The sequence below is a fragment of the Lactuca virosa genome, chromosome 2, assembly GCF_052849685.1.
Source record: "Lactuca virosa cultivar CGN04683 chromosome 2, Lactuca_virosa_CGN04683_v6, whole genome shotgun sequence".
In the NCBI taxonomy this organism is placed as follows: Eukaryota; Viridiplantae; Streptophyta; class Magnoliopsida; order Asterales; family Asteraceae; genus Lactuca; species Lactuca virosa.
This window is the reverse complement of record NC_136427.1, coordinates 290,373,248-290,388,895: the sequence shown is the minus strand read 5'-3', so window position 1 is coordinate 290,388,895 and position 15,648 is coordinate 290,373,248. Positions and strand designations below refer to the sequence as shown.

The 15,648-nt window shown below is 35.8% G+C and overlaps 1 pseudogene; it reads left to right on the top strand.

Annotated features, from left to right (window-relative positions):
• Window positions 1-6,988: 6,988 nt before the first annotated feature.
• LOC145158637 (cationic amino acid transporter 1 pseudogene) lies at window positions 6,989-9,148 on the top strand (annotated as a pseudogene).
• Window positions 9,149-15,648: the final 6,500 nt, after the last annotated feature.

Below are 15,648 nucleotides of genomic sequence, written 5' to 3'. Positions count from 1 at the left end.
GTACATCTCAGGATCGCGGGAAGGCGCCGACATGATTGTACACACCAACTTCATGATTTGAGTTTATGTGGATTTTAGGATATTTGATAAACAATTTATGATGTTTTGTGTTTGAGAAAAATACATTTTTACATGGGAAATGTTTAAGTATGTTTTGTGTGAACTTTTAAAAGTGAAAAATTTGTTTTGAAATTTAGAGTGTTACAGGGTTCTCATCTTTGTTCTGTGTGCAATTTGCTTAACATGTTTGATTGTACTCATGTCTTTCTCCACGAAATAATTTGTAACGTCCCAAAAATTCATAGTAAATTTTTCGTTTTTAAACAATAAACCATACAAATGAGTTATTCCAAAACCGATTAAAGTGAGTATTTTATTTAAACATAAGAGTAAAGATCATAAATGGATAATGCATAAAACTCTGGGGGATGCTGTGCAATCACGTCAGTCCCTTCCCTTTCAAACCGAAAGTACCTGAAACCATGAACATAAAACCGTAAGCACAAAGCTTAGTGAGTTCCCCAAAATACCACATACCATACATACAATAGAGATTGCCATGTGTCGACCATAGTCTTTCCATTATGCCATGATCCATATCATGGTCTTTCCTTTCCAGGTCGGGGGCCAAAACCCTGGGTCTTACAGACAAGTGCCAAGAGCCACCTCCTGGTCTTCCATGCAAGTATCACATTGGCAACTAGCATACTACTTATACCTGCCAGGGTCTAGTCTCTGGTCTTGCATATAATTTTCCAGGAGCCACCTCCAAGTCTTTCATACAAATGCCAAGGGCCACCCTCTGGTATTCCTATCTAACATAAGCCAATGGGCCGACATTAGTGCCTTCGGTCCCCGAGTACAGTGAGGAGACTCACCTGGTTCACAAAGCCGACTAACACTCAGCTCAATATTGTGCCGACCACAGCTAACTGCTCTCCTGCCAAATGATGGGTGCTTAACACCTCCTATTAATCCAAACAAGGTAAACCCTAAGTCTACATTCTAAAAATAAAATTGACCAAAAGTCAACCCATGCCAAAAGCCAATGGTCAAAGTCAAAGTCAACAACCCATAATGGCAATCATTCAGCCTCACGTTGTGATCAGACCTGGGTCACGCCATGAGAGATCACTCGGTCCGATTCCAACTCATCTCGACTCAACTCAACCAACTTAGACAAGAAAAGTCATTGGAGCTGACCTCACGATGTGAGCAGCCTTCTCTCACGTCGTGAGCCCCAAGAAGCTCAATAGAAATGGGATTATCCAATCCTCGTGTCGTGAGACCCTATGTCTCATGTCGTGAGCATAGTCTGAAGCCAAAAATCCAACATTTAAGTCCTTAATCCATTAAGCCTTTTACTCTAACTTTCCACAAGGTCTTATAACTCCATAATATACTTGAAAGCCGATGCTTTTAAGATATATATGCCCAATACAAGTCTAGATATCATTTGGGTCAATAAATGAAGAAAAGGTCATCCAACTTTCATTCAAGGTTCCAAAAACTAACCATTCACTAGATTTGAACTTCATGACACTCTTAGGACCCTTATAACCCATAAAGTTTCCAACTTTATGGTTTCTATTCATTCAAACTTGTTCAAACAATGAGAAAAGTGGGACAAAACTGAGATATAACCACAAAAAACAATAAAGGTGGAAGCTTCGATACTTACAAGGGCCTAAAAACAAAGTAAGGTGATGGTGATGATGATTCCTTGAAAGCCTCTCTAACAACCCATGGAGTTAGTTTCAGCAACAAAGGAGAGTCTAAATGATTTCAGGAACAACAGATGGGATTCTTTACTTGCACAGGTAAAGTTTTTTTTTTTTGTGAGAAATATCAAGTAGATATGCCAGATATGAAAGCTCCATATACTTTTACTCAATACTAAAACATCCTAAAAACACGCTCCAAAAATTTCGTTTCCAATCATTATTAAAACCATAAATCATGCATACCCATAAATAAAATCGTGTATCATGTATCATAAAGTATCATAATATCTGTCACATGTCAAAATCTCATATGAAAATATCAGAGTAAAACTCCCAGGCTGAAGACTATGGTGTGTGCCATGCGATCATCCCGAGCCCTTCCCCTTGCTAGTGGAAGTACCTGAAACACAAACTGAAAATTGTAAGCACGAAGCTTAGTGAGTTCCCTAAACTACCACATACCCTACAAATAACATGCAACTAGGAGATACGGGCCCCGACCACTCTCATGGAGATTCGGGCCCCGCCCACACTCCGCTGTCTGGGAGATCCGGGCCCCGCCCATACCCCGCTATCTAGGAGATTCGGACCCCAACCACCCTCATGGAGATTCGGGCCCCGCCCACTCTCATGGAGATTCGGGCCCCGCCCACACTCCGCTATCTAGGAGATTCGGGCCCCCGCCCACACTCCATTACTAACATGCATACGAGTATCACACAGACAACAAGTACATCTATCCATCAATCACATATCTATACTCAAGTAATAATATAAGCATCGAGCCCCGCCCATTCTAAACTACTATATATCACTTATATGGGCCGAACTTGGTGTCGTAGACCCATTCCTACTGAAGGAAACTCACCTTGCAAGACTGGCTGCTGAAACCCTAGTGAGAGATCCCTGTCTGCTACTCCGGCGACTCCCCCACTATCAATTCCAATATAACACTTAATCAGAATCTGCTAATCCTTTCTTAGGGTAAAATGACCTTTTACCCCTGGTCAAGGTCAAAGTCAAAGTCAAATCCCAGTCAACCCTACTCGTCGAGTCCTCTCCCAACTCGGCGAGTTCGTGACCAAATCAGACCCGTGGTCAACTAAGTCCACTCGTCGAGTCCCTTATCAGACTCGTCGAGTTCTTCCTGACATAACATCAGGACATATCGACTCCTACTCGTCGAGTCCCTCCTTGGACTCGTCGAGTTCTTCAACTTCCAAGTCCTAATCTTGTCCAACTCACTGAGTCATCTCCTAGACTCAGTGGTTTCACTCATACCCATAAAAGGAGTTAGGATTCACGACCCGACTCGCCGAGTTCCAAGAACAACTCGTCGAGTCCTCCTTGTGACATTTCCATTCAGTCGATTTAATCTATTCCAGTGCTTCCAACTCATAGATCTGGACACCTTAGGCTAGCCTTTCACCTAAAGTTGCTAACTTTACGGACATGCATGATGTTATAAAGCTAGAACACCAAAGCCAAGCTAAACATAAGAACCTAATGCATGGAATGGGGACATGGCTGAATAAAGGTGGCAACTTTGAGCTTCTGGAGCTCAAGAGTGCCTAGATCTAAAGTCCATATGTCCCCAAAAGTTCTCAACTCGGAAATGACCTTAGAAATGGCCCCAAAAAGACCATAAACAACTTAAATGAGGATCTAAGTGGAAAGAAACCAAGGTACAAGCTTTATACCTTCAAGAGTTCCGAAATGTAACACAAACACCAAATCTTCTGCCTTCTCCTTGGATCTTCTAGCCTTTCCTTCCTCCTTCTATCCTCAAATCACACAAAAGGCAAGAAAAGCTTAAAAAAACACTCAATAGCTGCTTAGGGTTTCGAGAGTGGGATGTGGAGGTGATGGAGGCTGGGGTGGAGGCCTGTTATGTTGCTTAAATAGGGTGCAAGCCCCACAGGTTAGGATTTCCTCCTGATGGACCTACTCGCCGAGTCCAGGCATGGACTCGTAGAGTAGACCATTTAAATCCCGCGACCAAGCTGGCACCTACTCGACGAGTTAAGGCTACCAACTCGCCGAGTAGCTCTTATAAATTGAACATTTTAAGAATTTAAATACGTACCAGGAACCAGGCGTTACAGATACCGGCCTCGAAAAAACGATAATCACGTTACTTTTAAACATTTTTATCGAGTATATTTGTTTACATCCACATTGGACAAACAATTACATGAGTTGAATAGTAGATTCAATGCTCATGCAATGGAGTTGTTAAGTCTTAGTTTTACTTTAGTTTCAAAAGAACACCCTAAAGTGATTAACGTTGATCACATTTGTCTTCTTGTTGAGAAATATTATCCTGAAGATTTTACGAAGCAAGAGAGAATTTAATTACGATATCAAAAATTGGAGATTTTTATAACGATATGACAAAGAATCCCAAGCTACGTTGTGTATAAACTATTGTTGACCTATGCAAGGGTCTTGTGGAAACTCAGAAACGTGAGATGTATTATTTGCTTGATAGAGTGGTTCGGTTAATCTTGACGCTTCCAGTTTCTACCGCAACAACAAAGAATGGATTTTCAACAATAAAAATATTCAAGAACCGCCTTTGCAATAAGAATTCTGATGACTTTCTCGCAAACAACTTGGTGGTTTATATAGAAAGAGAAATTGTTGAAAATATTGATATGAAGTCAGTAATTGATGAATTTAAAGACCTTAAATGTCGTCGGGCTGAGTTGTAACTCTTCTTCTAGGTACTTTGGTGTTTAATTGTTGAAAAGGATTTGGTTCTTTTATGTGTAAGAACGTTAATTTTAGTTTCTAATACTTCACCCTCCCCCAACCAAATTAATCGTTCAAGTTCCGCCCCTGCTTAACATTGTAAACACCATTTAGCATGTAATTTCCTAAAATACAATTATACTATCTAAGCATACAAAACATCATTATCATCATAATTACTATAAAATCATCATAGAATATCAAAATGTAAAGTCTTTCGTAAAAAAACTATTGGATCTTTTCCGAAAACTAACAAAAGTTGACGTGGCATGACATGTAGGTGATTGAAATCGAATGTTAACTTGAAAACGAACGAAATTTACCAAACCAAAAATATACCGCACTCCTAAGAGTTTTTGCTTAGAGGGTGTTTGGCAAATGAGCTTATTAGCTTATTACCGGTTTCACACTGCTATAAGCTAAAAAAATATTTGGATAAAAATAACTTATAGCGGTGACAAACTACTAATAAGTCATTTAATAAGTTAACTCCCTCTAATTTATTAGCTTATAATTAGCTTATAAGCTAATAAGCTAATAAGCCATAAACTTTTTTTTTCGAACACCCTTTAATAAAACCATGAACTCCTCAACACAACACAAGGTGCCTTCACTACAACATTAACCCCTATGGAGACGACAATCAGACCCTGTCCAGACGACAAGTCGTCGTCATAGGGTATACAGACGACATGTCGTCGGCACAGAGTCGTCGGCATAGGTCTGTCAGCATAGGGTGAATATGGTCATCGGTATAGAAGTCGTTGGCATAACCTCCCTTATTCCAATTGTCAAATTTGATGGGATCCTCCGGTGGTGGCTGGTGGTCACCGGAAATACACCAAATCAGAAAAAAACCCGAAAAACCAACCAAGTTCTTACATTCTGTGGCAGTGAAGGAAAGAAGCTGGAAGGAAGGCTGAAGGTGGTGGAAGACGGACGGTGGTGAACCAAAACCGATGAATAGCTATAAACACTAAAAAAAACCCCAAATTAGAGGTAAAAACCTTGAACACACAAAAATAAAGAAAGAAATCTGAGTAGAAAAGATGTTACCTGGTGTTAATCGCCGGTTTGGAAGTTTGATTGTGATTTTCGCCGGAGAGGTATAAACTTTTGCGTCGCTGTGTGCAAATGAAAGACTGACTGCGGTAAACCCTTATGCCGACAACATGTTATCGGTATAGGGTCTCGATAAACGATGTCGTTTCGTTTTTTGCTGAAACAAAAAAAAATTAAAAATGAAAAATCTGTGCCTACGACATGTCGTCGGGATAGGCATTTCACGCGGATCGCCACGTGGCCTGCCGACGACAAGTCATCGGTATAGATTCCATAAAACCACGTCGTTCTGGTATACTGGACCATGGAATATAAATAAATGGAAAATAGATTTCTCGATACCTATCCCGACGACTTGTCGTTGCTATAGCTCCGTATTCTTGTAGTGATATCGAATTGCTACTTACTAGTAGACTAAGATAATAGTATATCTGCTTTGTTTAATAATTAACTATAAAGATAACCATACAATTTCGTTTCCTTACTTTTCCATATAAACCCTAATTTCAAGGAATTTATTACTCAATTAGTATAAGAATCATCATCTTGATTCAAGCACTTGGTCGTTCTTACATGCTATTCTTAGAAACTCCTTAACTAATTACCCTACTTGTATGCCGTCGCAACCACACTCTCTATGTATAAATCCTACTGACCGATGTACATGATGCTCCTCATTCCTCCCATTCTCAATCTTCCTCAATACAACAATCAACAGGTACGCATCTCCCATCTTAATTAACCGTAGTTCTGAAATGCTGAAGTCCAGTGCATTGGAGGCAATCCAGTTCAAATTAGGAAAATTATTGATATATTGCGTAATCAAAATTACTTTCAGTTAGAATGCACTTAGAGGTAATATGCATTTGTAATTTTAATATCATACGCCTTTAATATATACAGAATTTCGTGGAATTTTAGATCGTTTCAAAATTGCAATGTAAAATTCTATTTCTATATTATATTTCGTTGTTGGATTGGTTTTTGGCCTTCTTTGGTCTAGTATTTGTATTAGAAATTTGAAAATTTACGAAGAAATTCATGCCAATTCTAATACTGGAAAATAATTTGCCTGAAATATACGAAGGAGTTATTAAACTAATCATTTAAGATGACAAGGATTCTTGTAGAAATATGGTGTCACTCGACTATGAGAAAGTGCTCCAGTGGACATGGCTTCAGCTCCCATATTCCAATATTAAGATTTTTTCACAGATCTTTTGAGTAGGCTATATAAGGCATAGCTAGCCAACAACAACCTTCGTATCTGTATCAACAACATTTTAATTTGTCTAATGGATGGAGAGGGGGGATTTACTTTCAATAAAGAATTCTGCTTTTTTTTTTTGAAAAAAAAAAAAAAAGTGGAAGGGTTACAAGACACCTCTAGGTCTCATTTTTTTCTGCTTTCCGTTTGATATTTTAAAATCTATTTCAGGACATCAAAGATGGCGGATACCAATGCCACTGGCAATGACGTCGAAAATCTTAATGACAACAGCAACAACAATGACACTAATAGTAGCAATGACAATAACAATAGTAATGGCAATGGTGATGGTGATGACAACAGTAATGACAATGGTAGTGGCAGAAATGAGGATAGTGGTGGCAACAGTAATCATAGTGTCAATAGCAACGACAATAACAATGTCAATGACAATGACAACGACAATGGCAACCGGAATGGGAATGACAATGAAGCGGACAATGTCACTAACAATGGAAATAGCGATGGCGGTGGGAGTGGGAATGGGAATGTCAATGACCATGACAACCTTACTCACGAACAAAGTACCGATGTGGACGATGATCCTAAGAAAAAATCTTGTGTATGTTTGAGATCAGATTTCTTCCCAGAAGAATCATTCAAGAGCTGGTCAAACTATGGCAAAGCCTTACTAGAAACACGAGCCCGTTTGAAAGAACGTCTGTTAGCCCGTTCCTCAGATGACAATGAGATCCATGGAATGTGTGCTCGAAGTCAAAACCAGATGAAACGGACCCTCAATTGGTTTGACCTCATCTGGTTTGGTGTTGGAGCTGTGATGGGTGCTGGAGTTTTTGTCCTTACAGGAGAAGCTGCTCATGATTTGGCTGGTCCAGCTGTTCTCCTATCCTACCTAATCTCCGGTTGTGCTGCTTTGCTCTCTGTCATCTGCTACACCGAGTTTGCAGTTGAGCTTCCTGTAGCAGGAGGCTCGTTTGCATATCTAAGAGTTGAGCTTGGTGACTTTGTTGCTTATATTGCAGCTGGAAACATCTTATTTGAGTATGTTGTAGCTGGAGCTAGTGTATCGCGTTCTTGGACTTCTTATTTTGCAACTTTATGCAACTATAAGCCTAATGATTTTCGTATACATGTCCCTTCAATGGGAAAGGGTTTCGACTATTTAGACCCAATGGCTGCAGCGGTATCTACCATCATTTGTATCATTGCATCTTTCAGTGTCAAAGGATCATCAAGGTTTAATTCTGTAGCAACCATAATCCACATTGGTGTCCTTCTTTTCATACTTATAGCAGGAGCAACAAAGGCTGATCCAGCCAATTTTGATCCTTTTGCGCCTTTCGGTATTCGGGGTATTTTTAAAGCATCATCTGTTCTTTTCTTTGCATATGTTGGGTTTGATGGAGTGGCAACATTGGGAGAAGAAACCAAGAAACCGGGGAGAGATATACCAATCGGCTTAGTTGGATCTATGTTGATTGTTATCACCACTTACTCACTTCTTGCCACTGTAATTTGCCTAATGCAACCCTACAATCAAATCGATGTCGATGCTCCGTTCACTATTGCATTTGAAGTTGTGGGAATGAATTGGGCAAAGATTTTAGTCGGGTTAGGCGCGTTAAAAGGAATGACTACTGTTCTTCTGGCAACTATCATAGCAGAATCCCGGTATTTCACTCATATAGCTAGGACCCACATGGCCCCACCCATTCTTGCTGTGATTCACAAAAAGCTAGGGACACCAGTGAATGCTGCAATTATCATGACTGCTGCAAACTGCCTTGTCGCGTTTTTCACAAGCCTTGATGTGTTGGCAAGTCTTCTTTCAATTTCTACCTTATTCATTTTCTCGTTGGTGGCAATCGGGCTGTTAGTGAGACGATATTACTCAACAGGGGTGACATCTGATGAAGATAGAAACAAGCTGATTGTGTTGTTGATGCTGATTGTGAGTTCTGCTACTGGGATTGCATTGCTTTGGGCGTGGGGAGTGAATAGTTTGGGGGTGTATCTTATTGTTGTGGGAGTTTGGTTTTGTTCAACATTGGGTATCCGATTGATGGTGAAGCAAGCGAGGAGCCCAAAGCTATGGGGGGCTCCAATGGTACCATGGCTGCCATCAGGTAGCATTGCATTGAACTTGTTCATGATGGGGTCAATAGATGGAGCTTCTTTCTTGAGGTTCATGGTGTGGACAATGGTCTTGCTTGCATATTATTTTCTAGTGGGATTGCATGCCACCTACGACGCATCAAAAGAGAGTATCAAGATGCAGGATGATGACAGTGAAGTTGAAAGAGGAAATGCTGGAAGTAGAGCATCAACAAATTCTGAAGTTGTAGAACTCAACACAATAACAACCAGCCACACCTGAGATCTGATTTTTTTTTATTTTTTTATTTTTATTTTTTTGTACAAAAAAGTTCTGGAATCAGGTCAGATTGCATCCATATTTTAGGACTTGCGCTTGTTTTAACTATATGTTCGGAAAACACAAAAATGTTTTACTTAGGAACAGCTGTACATTCTCCTTATTGTAGTCATCTTTTTGTATTAAAGAAATGATTGTGGAACGAGGCTTTGATCAAACAAATTCTTTGGTTTCTTTCTTTTATTTATTTATTTATATGTAATGACATGAATCTATTCCAAAAATTTGGCTAGAAGGAAATAGAAAGAACAAAAGATGGACATGAATCAAACACATACTTAGCAATATTGATAAATCTAAGGTTATTTTCCAATATGTATGTATCTTACTTTTGCATCCTATGGATCCTGAGCTCTTGTTCATCAACAATGGGATAAAACCACTTTGATCAAAGTGAAGATCAAACTCTATAACTCAACACCTAGACATTGGGGATTCGACCTATGAGGCTGTTTTGGGACAAGTTTAGCACTATACGGGACACTACAAGAAATATGCCGTTTAGCATAGGAGCTTTTAGTAAGGACTTCATGCCATCATTAGATGTCCTTATACTCGCTAATTATGATAATGTACTTATTGATTTTTATCGACTTTTAGCGAGGACGTGTAAAACAAAACGAAGTTTATTATATTTCTAGTTGTCAGATATTGCCAAATTTCAAAAATTAAAATCGACAATATTTTTCCATAATTAAACTCTTAACTAAAGAAGGGAAAAACATAAATTATGCAAACTGATATTCTATCATACAAACAAAACATAAATGATGGAAAATTGATATACTATAATAAAAACATAATGAAACAAAATAAGGAAAATGGTTGAAATTGGGGAAAGTTGAAACTTAGGGTCTAAATGGGTGTTTTTCGTGACTGATGGACAATCCACCTTCTGACAATATAAAACGGACCTCCAAACTCCTAATGGATCAAAAGTTACGTCCATTTTAAGTTATAATGAAACAAAATAAGGAAAATGGTTGAATTTGGGGAAGGTTGAAACTTAGGGTCTAAAACGGGTGTTTTTTTGCGACCGTTGGACAATCCGCCTTCTGACAATATAAACGGATCTCCAAACTCCTAATGGATCAAATGTTACGTTCATTTTAAGTTATGCCACCTTTGTCCCCTTTTTTATTTCCTCCATTTTCCCATATAGGCTTATCGCCAAATCTTTTATGTGCTCCACATCATCTCCTTGCGAGTAAGCGGGAAATTACCCCTCCCCTCCCCCCTCCTACCCCACCCCCATGCGCGCGCGTATGAAATTATATATATTAGCAACAATTAGGAATTAATCTTAGCTTTTGATTTTTTAATTTTTTTTATCAACAACTAAAAACAAACGGTGGCATAGATGGCAAATAATGGAAAAAAAGAACCCACTTTCATAGCCACCTAAGATTTGATTCTTTTTTTCTCAACAAGTTTCAAGACTGCCGCCACCATTGACGACCGCATCACCGTTGTGTCCTCCCTCTCATGTGTCATGTGTCTCTTTCTTTTTAGTGAAAGACTACCAGATCTGCATCATATTGATTCCATAACTGTGTCCTCCCTCTCCCACCGCCACATCTATGTAAAATTTGTTCCACCACTATCGTGTCCTCCCTTCTCTTGGATCTGCTTCGCCATACTCTTTCTTTTTGATTAGTGGCATAGTTTAGAGAGGGAAGTTCTAGAAACAAGATTCCACAAGGTGTTTGATGTAATCTCTCAATGAATATGCAATGTTTAAACTATGAATAATGTAAATTAAACTGTGAATAAGTGTATAAATTGATGTATTAAACTATGAATAGTGTTAATTACAATGTATTTTTATTTTATTTTATATATTATGAGTTGTGCATATATTATGAATGGTATCTTAAATTTCATGAATGTTGTGTATTAAACTGTGAATGAGTGTATGAATACATGTATTAAACTGTGAAAAATATGGATTTTCCCCTTCTTACTAAAAAGGCAAAAAAGGATTTTAATACTTTTAATAGCAACATACTTATATTTTTAGCAATAATAGCAATATGTATATAACACATTATATCAACATACTAACATTTTCTTTAAATATAATAGCAATGCACTTATAGTTATTAGCCCATAATAGCAACATGTACATGTATGTATATGTCTTCACAAATAATAGTGATACATAACAACTAAACTACAATGCATGTGTTTAGGGGTGTAAGTAAGCTGAAATGAAACTAATTGCTACCGACACAATGCGGTGGGCGGAGATTAGTTTCCTTTTGGTGATTAGATTAGGACCCAAATTCCATGTTAGCTCCTTCTCAATTAAATTCTTCAGTAGTCTTTACTAAGATCTCTGATTTGATGCCTAGACTTCACTTAAATTCTTTGGTTTATTCCTTTTTTATTATTTTTGTCCTAATTCATGTGTATTTGTGTAAATGTTATAAATTGACATTTTGAATTGGCTCATATGAGTTGGGTTTTGACAAAATTATATAAACACATACATCCATATAATTAGGGGTGAGCATGGTGCGGTTCGGTGCAGTTTTTGCCTAAAACCGAACCGAAAACCGCAACTGCGGTTTTTTGAAGTTTAGAAACCGCACCGTTCGGTTTTTATGCGGTTCGGTTTTTGCAGTTTTTTTCGGTTTTTTGCGGTTTGTTTTTTTTTTTTTTGCGGTTTTTTGTTAGTTTTTTTGTTTTATTTTATTTTTTTAATTTATTATTTTTTTTTTGCCTTTTCGTTTTTTGCGGTTCAATTTTTATGGTACCACCACCTCTTGGTTTGAAATCAAATGACATAACCATTTATCCAACATGCTTCTAATTCTTGAATATAATACGAATTAAATATAATATTTGTTTTACATTTACATGAGATAATATCAATTAATGTATTCATAAAAATGATACTATCATCGATAGTACTCTTCATATTTAAATGTTAAAAAATGTCATAAACATTATGCTTCAAAATATACAATCATCCTGTGATAAGATAAATATTTATATTTATAGAAATTTTAATTGTCACGAATTCTTCGTTCTTACAAATATCAACACTTAATATATATATATATATATATATATATATATATATATATATATATATATATATATATATATATATATATATATATATATATATATATATATATATATATATATATATATGCGGTGCGGTTCGGTTTTTTGCGGTTTTTGCAATACTAGAAACCGCACGGCACCAAACATTTTCGGTTTTTGCAAAACTAAAAACCGCACCGTCGGTTTTTATTTCGGTTTCGGTTTATGCAGTTTTTTCGGTTTTTTGGTATGCGGTTCGGTTTTTGCTCACCCCTACTTTCTATATCGTCCAAATAAAATTAAAGGTACTAAAAAATTATATTAATATTAAATGTATTGAACTATACATAAATATAGGGTAAATTACACGTTTTAGCCTTGTCGTTTGTTGAATTTAGTGGACATGGTCCCCTGAAATTTATTTATTTATTATTTTTTTTTTTTTACATTTATTCATTTTCCAAGTAATTCGCCTATTCAAGGGGTCTCGACTATTCTACAACTAGGTTATACCCGTGGAAACTACGGTTAATAAATTTAAAAAGTAATTTTGTAGGACAATACCGTCATACTTACACGTGGCTAGCTTTAAATATGTACCGAGGTATATAAAATTATATAGCATCCAAGAGAATCTCCATGCACCTAGAATAAATAAAAAGTAATTTTGTAGGACAATACACTCATTGTTCATTCTATTGTGTATAATATGATTTTTCTAAAAGTATAACATAATAAGACTTTGAGCATCAGAATAAAAAATAAAGTTGTTACAACTAAATGGTATTTTAAAATGGTTATGAAACAACTTAATCTTGAATGTTTAACGTAATAGGATTTTTTTACAAAAGAAAGATGAATAGAGCTGTAACAGAAATTTCAAGTACATTGCTATTAATTGACATAAAAAATATAACCTTTTTTTTTTCTTTTTAAGAAAACGCACTAACACGCAACTTCAATGCTATTAAAATCTTAAAACATAATTTATTGCTATTTAACATAAATGTTCTATGTTCTATTAATAAGACCGATGAGTTAAATGTTTTACTAATAATATTCAAAAATCTCTTAAATAGTCCCTATATAATTCAAAAATTAACACATATAGTCCTTATTTATAACAGTTAACAGAAGTGAAACTGTGAAAGTAAGATGGTATAAAGAAACATAAGAAATGATATTATTGACCAAAATGTAAACTGGCATTATAAACTAATTTTCATTAAAAAAACAACGGGTCCTGTTACACATTGACAAAATTATGTACTCCCATTTATAACATTGTACTTTGATAAATGACCAAATTGGTCCCTGTTTTTTAAAATCTACTGAAAGTGCCCCTATTTCAAGGAACATTGCTATAAATTTTAACATGGACCATTATTTTTATTTTTATTTTTTCCTTTTTTTTAAAACATATAACAAAGTAGAAGCTATTTAAAAAAAGTCAAGCATATATCAGTTTTTATAAAAAAATTTTGCTCAACCACATGAGTTTTTTAATTTTTTTTGGTAACTGTAATCATTTTTTGTTCGAGTGATAAATTATTCATTAAAAAGGTAATATGTTATTATGCCAATGGTAGAATGGTCATTTTTTGTATAGGGGCACAATGGTCCAAGTTGGAATTGTTTCAATAAAGCTTCTTAAAAGTTAAAAAAAAAAATACATCAGACCTCCATCTTCATGTTATTTAATATTTAAAACAGCATGTTCATTGTTATCAATAGACATCAACTTTTTTTTTTAAAATGCATAAGATTAGTCTCACTACTCCAATCTTCTGCGATGCATATTCATGAGAAAGCATAAGCATACTTGAATTTTGAATGAGAAAGCATATAGCATATTAAAACTTTACAATCATTTAATATCTCATAAAGTTAGAATGGGTTGTTCCTTCATTAATTTGTCAATCACTTCATCTCTACAAACCACAAATCAAACCGAATGACATAATTAGAATCGTGCTAAGCATAACTTTTTCACATAGACAATTAACCATACCCGATTCAGAAGTTCATGAACACAAATTAAGATTTTTTTTTTCACAAAGAAATAATCTAATATGTAGATAAGAACAACAAAAAGTAGATGTTGAATTTTCAACAACCTTTTGCTAATTTTCTTGGCACCTGATTAATTCCAACTCTTATATTAGATCCAAGTGGAAACCAAAAGAAGATGTTAATTATTTTCCTTTCTAACTTGAGTTATTATCTTTATAATCTACAATCCTTTTGCAAACTTACCCAGAACATTATGCTTGTATATGCAAGGCATATTATATTCTTTATGAACATTCCCTTACAGAGCAATTAATCCAACTTCAGCCTCATCATCATCTGATCTTTCGAATAATAAACTAACTTGTGAAAAATGTTACATGTGAAGTATTTTAAAAATATTTGACACATCAACCCATATTTTCATAATATGTAAAGCTTAACCCAAATTCAGAACTGTCTTTAAAAGATTAAGATTAAAGAAAAGAGAATATTTAAGTGATATTCTGACCTGGACACGGACACTCCAGCTAAAAAACATGTCAATAATTATCAATCTTTTATTCTCCAGTTGCAACACAACTAAGATGCAACCCTGTTAAATTTTTACCAATCTTTAGATTAAGTTGTTAACATAAGAAAGAATAGAATAAAGAACTTTTCAAATGGCTGCACAAACACATACACAAATTGAAATTAACAAAATTGAAGAATCAGCTTGGCTGCAGAAGCAACATAGTATGAAGCTCTCCTTGAACTTGCAATATTAGCAAAAGGTTGTAAATGAAGGTGATGCACAAGATTGAACCTGCAATATTAGCAAATCTTTTTAACATTCTTACATCCTCACTTTGAAGTTAAATTATCAAGTTTTGAAACAAAATAAAAGCTAACATTTTGAAATCCAACACTTAGTTGACCATATTTCAATCATGATAGATGAGGAATTTAATTCCACTGGGTTCCTTCGAATCGCATCATTCATGGAATTGAAAATTTCTACAAAGACAAAAGGGAATTCAATTCCATCCATTCCCTTATCTGTTAAAATACAGAAATAGCACCATTATAAAGAAATGTAAGTTGTATCAAAGAAAAAGAAAAAAGCCATACTTTTCCCCTTATACGACATCTTCCATTTAACATAAAATTTGGGCCCGCTCCTTTCTTAACAAAAAGGCCGTTCTTTTTTCTCTCCCTCTCTTTCTCTCTAAACAAATTCTCAAAAGGAAGCAAGCTAAAGAACTTAGGGATTTTTTTTTCGTTTTATTGATTAATTGTAAGCAATTTTCAGCATGTTTTGACCTAAATTTGTAGGTGACAGCAAAACCATAGAACTAAAAAAATTAGGATTATTTATCGTTTTCTTGAAATAGCCA